Source organism: Oncorhynchus masou, chromosome 31 (assembly GCF_036934945.1).
Source record: "Oncorhynchus masou masou isolate Uvic2021 chromosome 31, UVic_Omas_1.1, whole genome shotgun sequence".
NCBI lineage: Eukaryota > Metazoa > Chordata > Actinopteri > Salmoniformes > Salmonidae > Oncorhynchus > Oncorhynchus masou.
The window spans coordinates 60,609,047-60,618,315 of NC_088242.1; positions in this window are offsets into that span (position 1 = coordinate 60,609,047).

Here is a 9,269-nt window from a genome sequence, read left to right on the forward strand (position 1 = left end):
AGGATCTCTGAATGATCCAATGTTGACCTAAATGACTAATGATGATAGATACAATCCACCTGTGTGTAATCAAGTCTCCGTACAAATGCACCTGCACTGTGATAGTCTCAAAGGTCCGTTAAAAGCGCAGAGAGCATCATGAAGAACAAGGAACACACCAGGCAGGTCCGAGATACTGTTGTGAAGAAGTTTAAAGCCGGATTTTGATACAAAAATATTTCCCAAGCTTTAAACATCCCAAGGAGCACTGTGCAAGCGATAATATTGAAATGGAAGGAGTATCAGACCACTGCAAATCTACCAAGACCTGGCCGTCCCTCTAAACTTTCAGCTCATACAAGGAGAAGACTGATCAGAGATGCAGCCAAGAGGCCCATGATCACTCTGGATGAACTGCAGAGATCTACAGCTGAGGTGGGAGACTCTGTCCATAGGACAACAATCAGTCATATATTGCACAAACCTGGCCTTTATGGAAGAGTGGCAAGAAGAAAGCCATTTCTTAAAGATATCCATAAAAAGTGTTGTTTAAAGTTTGCCACAAGCTACCTGGGAGACACACCAAACATGTGGAAGAAGGTGCTCTGGTCAGATGAAACCAAAATTGAATTTTTTGGCAACAATGCAAAACGTTATGTTTGGCGTAAAAGCAACACAGCCCATAACCCTGAACACACCATCCCCACTGTCAAACATGGTGGTGACAGCATCATGGTTTGGGCCTGCTTTTCTTCAGCAGGGACCGGGAAGATGGTTAAAATTGATGGGAAGATGGATGGAGCCAAGTACAGGACCATTCTGGAAGAAAACCTGATGGAGTCTGCAAAAGACCTGAGACTGGGACGGAGATTTGTCTTCCAACAAGACAATGATCCAAAACATAAAGCAAAATCTACAATGGAATGGTTCAAAAATAAACATATCCAGGTGTTAGAATGGCCAAGTCAAAGTCCAGACCTGAATCCAATCGAGAATCTGTGGAAAGAACTGAAAACTGCTGTTCACAAATGCTCTCCATCCAACCTCACTGAGCTCGAGCTGTTTTGCAAGGAGGAATGGGAAAAAATGTCAGTCTCTCGATGTGCAAAACTGATAGAGACATACCCCAAGCGACTTACAGCTGTAATCGCAGCAAAAGGTGGCGCTACAAAGTATTAACTTAAGGGGGCTGAATAATTTTGCACGCCCAATTTTTCAGTTTTTGATTTGTTAAAAAAGTTTGAAATATCCAATAAATGTCGTTCCACTTCATGATTGTGTCCCACTTGTTGTTGATTCTTCACAAAAAAATACAGTTTCATATCTTTATGTTTGAAGCCTGAAATGTGGCAAAAGGTCGCAAAGTTCAAGGGGGCCGAATACTTTCGCAAGGCACTGTAGTTGTTTCTGTCATCCGTTTTGGGAAAGTACATTTACATTTAAGTCATTTAGCAGACGCTCTTATCCAGAGCGACTTACAAATTGGTGAATTCACCTTCTGACATCAGTGGAACAGCCACTTTACAAAAGTACCTGCGTAATTGCGCACTCAACTCACTCAGGTGCTTCGCTATATCACATTTAACAATTGTCCTTAAGCTTGAGTTAATTTGCACACAAAAAAATCATACAATGATGGAAAGACCTGTGTGTTGTCCTTGTTAATGCAGACAAAGAAGAGCTCCAACTTCATAATCATAGCCTCAATTTTGTCCCGCACATTGAATATAGTTGCGGAGAGTCCCTGTAATCCTAGATACAGAAAATTATTGTGAGAAAAAACATCACCCAGATAGGCCAATCGTGTGAGAAACTCAGCATCATGCAAGCGGTCAGACAAGTGAAAAATATGGTCAGTAAAGAAACCTTTAAGCTCGTCTCTCAATTCAAAGAATTGTGTCAATACTTTGCCCCTTGATAACCAGTGTACTTCTGAATGTTGTAAAAGCATTACATGTTTACTCTCCATATACTTGCATAGTGCAGAAAATACACGAGAATTCAGGGTCCTTGCTTTAATATCCATTTTCACTGTAGTGTCCAAGACGTCTTTCAAGCTGTCAGGCATTCCCTTGGCAGCAAGAGCCTCTCGGTGGATGCTGCAGTGTTGGCGGCGGGAGCAACTGCTTGCATGCACGTTACCACTCCACTATGTCTCCCTGTTATGGCTTTTGGGCAATCAGTACAAATACCAACACATCTTGACCACCAAAGTCCATTTGATGTCACAAAGCTGTCCAGTACTTTAAAAATATCCTCTCCTGTTGTCATGGTTTCCAGTGGTTTGCAGAAGAGGATGTCTTCCTTAATTGACCCCCATAAACGTAACAGACATATACCAGGAGCTGTGCCAGGCCCGCCACGTCTGTTGACTCATCCAGCTGTGACATATCGATTTCTCTGGCTTGTATGCAAAGCAGTAATTGTTTCAAAACATCTCTTGCCATGTCACTGATGCGTTGTGAAACAGTGTTGTTTGATGAAGTCATTGTCTGTATAGTTTTTTTGGCCTTTGCTCCAGCATTGTCCCAACCATATCTGCGGTAGCAGGAAGAATTAAGTCCTCCACAATAATATGTGACTTGCCTGTCCCAGTCACTCGGTAGCTCACCATATAAGACGATTCTAGCCCCTTCTTATTAATGGTATCTGTTGCTTTTATACATGTCTTACTACTCGAAAGTCTTCGTAATTATCGCTCAAAAAACTTGCATGGCTTATTTTTCAAATTGGCATGTTTCGTTTCTAATTGTCTACGCAAGAGTGAAGGTTGCGTCAAGTTGTGAGATAGCACTTATGCACATATAACACACTGTGGCTGAGGCAAGGCACTACTCCCAATATAAGTGAACCCCAAATCAATGTAGTTCTCATCATATTTGCGCCTCGTCGATGGTCCAACTTCCCTGTCAGTTGTTCGGTGCTTTCCCAGGTAAGGGGGCAGTAGCTCTTCTGCTACATCAGATTCACAACTGTCAGTGTCCATGCTACCTGGGCTAACAACAAATGTAGAATTACTGATGCTAGCATTGGATGTGCTCTTGGAAGCAGAACAACTTGTGTCGTCGACAGGTGCTGTACTACCAGTATGTGGTATGGTATGTGCCTCTATGGATGTGGTTCTTACTAAATGAACTGTTTGAAAATGTCAAGAATTTATTTTTTAGAATTAAAAAAAAATTCATTTTATTTTTAAAAATGTGAATCACATTTTTATTTGGCATACCCCCATTTGGGAATACCTGTTCTATGGTATTCTATTTTAACTTTAATAAAACAACTACAATTAAACCACATTTTCAGTTCAAATTTGCTTGATATGCAAAAGGTCATAGGTGGAGATGTAAAATGTGGAAATATTGCCTGCTCCTCTTTTTATAATAATAATGATATTAACAATCATAGTGCATTTGAAAACTTAATTCACAATGGCTTGTCAACAATTTCCAAAATGAGATTCCAACTTGTAAAATGTTTTGTACATTATTTTGTACATGGTAGCCTATTGTAATGTGAAGTAATTCAAGTGTGATTAGACTAGAGGGTAGGTATCGTAGACCTATTTCCATTACGTGGATATGTCCCTCCCACTTTCCTTGAAAGCATTGATCAGAAAGTATAGTGCTGCTTTTTCTATTCAACTATCAGTTATAGAACATCATCAAAACGTAGTTTTTAGTGTTGGAACCAGGGTAATGATTACATGGCCATGTTCATTTCCCCCATCCCTTTGGCTTGGGACAATCCTTCAAGGGGGGTAAGGTCCTTGGGATCCCCTTGTGCTTTTGACCGGTACTGACCTCTGTCTGCAAAAGCTGCACACACACACACACACACACACACACACACACACACACACACACACACACACACACACACACACACACACACACACACACACACACACACACACACACACACACACACACAAATTAAAGCATAAATCCCCCTGATCTGGCCATGCCCCCTTCTAACAGCACAGGGACTGCAGTCTCAGCCTAGTCACTTTAACAACATGAAATTACAACCCAAATGGGATGTCAGGGGTTAGAAGTGTCTCTAGCTGCAGTATGTGAATATATTTCCTCCCATGGATTTACCCTCATCATGACCTCCCGAGGAACAACAAGTAACCGACAGTGACTGGCTGATTGGCATTTTTACTGCCAAATTAAACCATCTCAGGGACTGTCGGAGGTGGGGAAAGCATCCTCTCCAAAATTAGTGAGCCATCATGGTGACAGAAAGTTGCAGGAACATGGTGTCATCTTGACTGTATATCGATTAACCCATAAATACTGCAGCATCTGGGTGCTTTTCCTCCACTGTAAAAGGGAGTTATCTGTGCCATATGTCTTGGTGGGGGAGACTGTAGAACGCCTGGACATAAAATACCCCTAGCCTATACGTAACCTTGTAGATAACTTACCTTGTAATTAAATGGGAAAACAATAAATATGATTTACATATTGTAGTACAGACCCTGCAAACAAAAGTGAGTTGTTAGGAAGTCCCCGGAACGTTAGGAAATGGTTGCCTAAAGTGGTCAGGACGTTGTGTCATGGTCCCCTGGAGGTTTTGTGTAGTCCCCGAGGACGTTCTTGGCACATTGTGTCATGGTCCCCTGGAGGTTTTGTCTAGTTCCTAGTTTGTCCTGGGGATGTCCCCGAGGACGTTTTGAGGATGTTCTTGGGGCATTGTGTCATGGTTCCCTGGAGGTTTTGTCTAGTTCCTAGTTTGTCCTGGGGATGTCCCCGAGGACGTTTTGAGGATGTTCTTGGGGCATTGTGTCATGGTTCCCTGGAGGTTTTGCCTAGTTCCCGGTTTGTCCCAAGGACTTCCCCGATGAAGTTTTTAGGACATCCCCATGACATTTTTAGGACATTCATGGGATGTGGTGTCATGGTCCCCTGCAGGTTTTTGTCTAGTTCCCAGGTTGTCCCGGGGACGTCACCTGATGGTCACAAAGAAACATTTTCCCCCAAAATGTTTTTACCCAGGGAACACGCACCCTAGTTTCATACACATCACCCCTTGTAATTGTTGCCAAGCCCATCAAGGCCCTGATGGGTGGACCACAAATCAATTCTCAGCGCTTTGTCTTTTGACAATGTTAGGGACTCACAAAAACAGTGTTCTCAACTTACATACAGTATTTGAAACACAGGCATACAGTACATGATTACAGTCCTCACCTGGGAATTGAACTCATAACCTCTCGGTTCACAGCGTCCTGATCTTCCTGCTACACTACCATGTCTGTAGCAACGACTCATTTCACCTCTAGTAGGTCTATTCCTACACTTTGCACTTCAAAGTAAATCTCAGCTTTGTTAAAAACACACTCAAGAAAAACTACAAGATTTATCTTAGGGATTCATGAGTAACATTAAAACATAATAATATGCCCCACCCACATTAGACAACTATACTGAAAACCCTAACTCAAATTGTTAAATTAAATCAATATGAGAATAGTCACATTAACGGATAAATAACATACCAGTGCAGATGGCACGATTTCACTATGTGCAGAGATGTATTATACGTAATGAATGTGTAAGGGATTCTACAAGCTTTGTGGCGCAGCAGAAATATTAGCATACCCCAAATCCAGAGGTTGTGGGTTTACATTGAAAAGTCAGTATTAAGTGATCATGTCAATTGTAATCATACTGTCATTGATTACACTATTTTAGCTGAACAGTATACTAAAACTACCCATACCATTTCATACCTTTACTTATAATGTTATGGGACATCTGGAACCATCACATGACAAAAACCTCCAGGGGACCATGACACAACGTCCCAAGAACATCCAGAAAACGTCCTCGGGACAAACCAGGGACTAGAAAAAGGTCTCCCAGAGAACGTTCCCTTGGGACCATCACACAAAGACCCAAGGACTAGTAAAATGAAAGTCCTGAGAACGTCCTAAAATGGTCCTGACATGGTCCTCAGTGACGTCCTGGTAATTCACAGGGAACTAGACAAAGGACCCCCAGAGAACATTCCCTCAGGACCATCACACAATGTCCTAAGGACTAGTAAAAGGAAAGTACTGACATGGTCCTCAGTGATGTCCTGGGAACTTACAGGGAACTAGACAAATGTCCCTAAAACATTTTCAGAACGTTTTCAGAAACATAAAGGCCTAGATGAATTATGAAACGAAGCATATAGTATGTTCTTGATAGAGTTGTCAAATAAAAAGCATGGAAATCATAATTTTCTTGTTTCTTTGATAAGACGAACATCACTTCATTTTCACTCTTGTTTCACGTGGTGTCAACCACTATCATTTAAATCAGGTCAAGTTCTTCTGTTTTGGAGATTATATATATCTATTTTTCTTTTTGTGCAAGGCTCATGTGCTCCTCTTTGTGCGTCAGGTAGCCATGAGGATTACCATAAAAGGTATGTCAGAGCCGCATTGATTTGTACACATACATTCAACCAATCAATCTAAAAGTTGAGATTAAAAAGCACGCCCTGATTCTTTCTTCTATTGAAATCTTCTGAAAAAAATGAGGAGAGGCCTTTCAATTTCACAGCCTCCAGAACACTCAAGTATTCATTGCGCTCCACTTTTCTCTTTCAACCTCTCTGCAGGAGGCAGGACTATGCATGCCGCTCTGTTTCAAGATGCGATTCAGCCTTCAGAGGAGTGCTGAACCTGCATGTGATGAATACAATTTGATTTAATCCCTCAATACCATCAGATGTTACTTATTGGCAAGCACCCAGTTGTGGGCCCATCCAGAGATAACAGAGTGTGCTGCACCCTGACTGTGCTTCTTCTCCCATTTAAAGAAGTCACATCAGTCCCAATTGGATATAACTAAAAAAAGTAGAATTAAACTAAAGTAGTTGAAGGAAAAGAGATGTAATATTTGTTTTTGTGAACAATTACCTGGTTATTTTCAGCAAAATGATTGGAAATAGTGACTTTGATAAATAGGGGTCATATTCACATTGTATCTCAATGACGCGACATTCATACAGATGGACGTTGGAGGCGGCGTATGGTAGAGAAATGAGCATTCAATTATCTGGTAACGGCTCTGGTGGACATTCCTGCAGTCAGCATGCCAATTGCACACTCCCTCAACTTGAGATGTCTGTGGCATTGTGTTGTGTGACAAAACTGTACAAAACTGTGGCCTTTTATTGTCCTCAGCATAAGGTGGACCTGTGTAATGATCAGGCTGTTTGATTAGATTCTTGATATGCCACACCTGTCAGGTGGATGGATTATCTTAATCAAAGGAGAAATGCTCGCTAACAGGGATGTAAAACAAATTGTGCACACATTTTGAGAGAAATAAGCTTTTCGTACATATGGAACATTTCTGGGATCTTTTATTTCAGCTCATGAAACATGGGACCAACACTTTACATGTTGCGTTTATATTTTTGTTCAGTGTAAGTAACAGTACTTCTTAGTTACTTTCAGAATTATGCCTCTATCCTCTGTTTCCTCATTTATTTCTCGAGGCTGTTTGGAGAAATGTCGTCAGCGGCCTCCATGAAAATGTATAGAGGTCGCACCTCTATACATTGATCGCTTCTGTGTTAGCAAAGCCCATAGAGGGCTTTCCCATCTAGTGGCAAGTGTACCCTCTAGACATCTCTATGGGTCTGTGTACCTGCGGCCGACAACCAGAAATGGCGGCTCGAGAGAAAGATTTTGAATGAAAAGACAGGAATCTGTGCCCAAGAACGCCAAGGTAATCTGTCTAAATGACTATCGCCCCATAGCACTCACATTTGTATGTATTTATTTAACTCTGCAAGTCAGTTAAGAACACATTCTTATTTACAATGATGGCCTACCCCGGCCAAACCCTAACCCGGACGATACTGGGCCAATTGTGTGCCGCCCAATCACAGCCAGTTGTAATATAGCCTGGAATCGAACAAGGGCCTGTAGTGATGCATTTAGCACTGAGATGCAGTGCCTTAGACCGCTGCACCACTCTGGAGCCCCTATTGCAATGCTGTTAATTGACTACAGCTCAGCGTTCAACAACATTGTGCCCTCAAGCTCATCACTAAGCTCATCACCCTGGGACTGAACAATTTACAAATGAAGCATGTGTGCTTAGTGAGTCCGCCAGGTCAGAGGCAGTAGGGATGACCAGGGATGTTCTCTTGAAAAGTTTGTGAATTGGACCATTTTCCAGTCCTGCTAAGCATTCAAAATGTAATGAGTACTTTTGGGTGTCATAACAATGTATGGAGTAAAAAGTACATTATTTCTTTTAAAGAATGTAGTGAAGTAAAAGTTGTAAAAATATACATTGTAAATGAAAGTACAGATACCCTAAAAAACGTACTACTTAAGTAGTACTTTTCACCACTTCTAACGATGCACCAAGTTTGGAACCAACAGGACCCTGAACAGCTTCTACCCCCAAGCAATAGGAATGCTAAATAGTTAGTTAAATAGTTAACCAATAGCTACCAGGACTATGTGTATTGACCCTTTTTGCACTAACTATTTTGACTCATCACATACGCTGGGGGAGGGGGGGGGGCAGGTAGCTGACTAGTGGTGGTTATTTAAATGTACATTGGGTGGAGGCAGAGTAAATCTCCATTAAGGTGGGGGTTAAACATTTAAATGTCCATAGGGGGAGCAGCAAGGTGGTCTGGGGGTAGAAGCTATTGGCCATTCTTTTCCCATGATGCTCCTACAGTATACTGCCTCCATCTGAGTGATGGAAGTGGGCAGGACAGTCTGTGGCTCAGATGGCTGGGGTCCCTGATGATCTTCCTGGCCCTCCTGTATCACCTAGTAATGTAGGTGTCCTGGAGGGCAGGCAGTGGGCACCCAATGGTGTGTTAAGCTGAGCGTACCACCTTCTGTAGCACCTTGCGGTGAACGGTGGTGGAGTTGCTGTACCAGGCTGTGATGCAGCACTCCATGGTGCCCCTGTAAACACTGTGAGGGCCCTCGGGGACAGGACAAATTTCTTCAACATTCTGAGGTTGAAGAAACAATGTCGTTCACCAGGGTGTCCGTTGGGTTTGACCATTTCAGACTGTCTCCACAAAGGCTTCCTCCTGAAGTCCACAATCAGCTCCTTTGTTTTGCTGATGTTGAAGGAGAGATTGTTTACCTTGCACCACACTGCCTACCTCTTCACTGTAGGCCGTCTCGTTGTTGTTGGTAATCAGGCCTACTACTGTAGTGTCGTCAGCGAACTTGATGATGGACTTGGAACTGTGTGAGACCAAGCAGTCGTGGGTATACAGGGAGTACAGGAGGGGACTGAGGATGC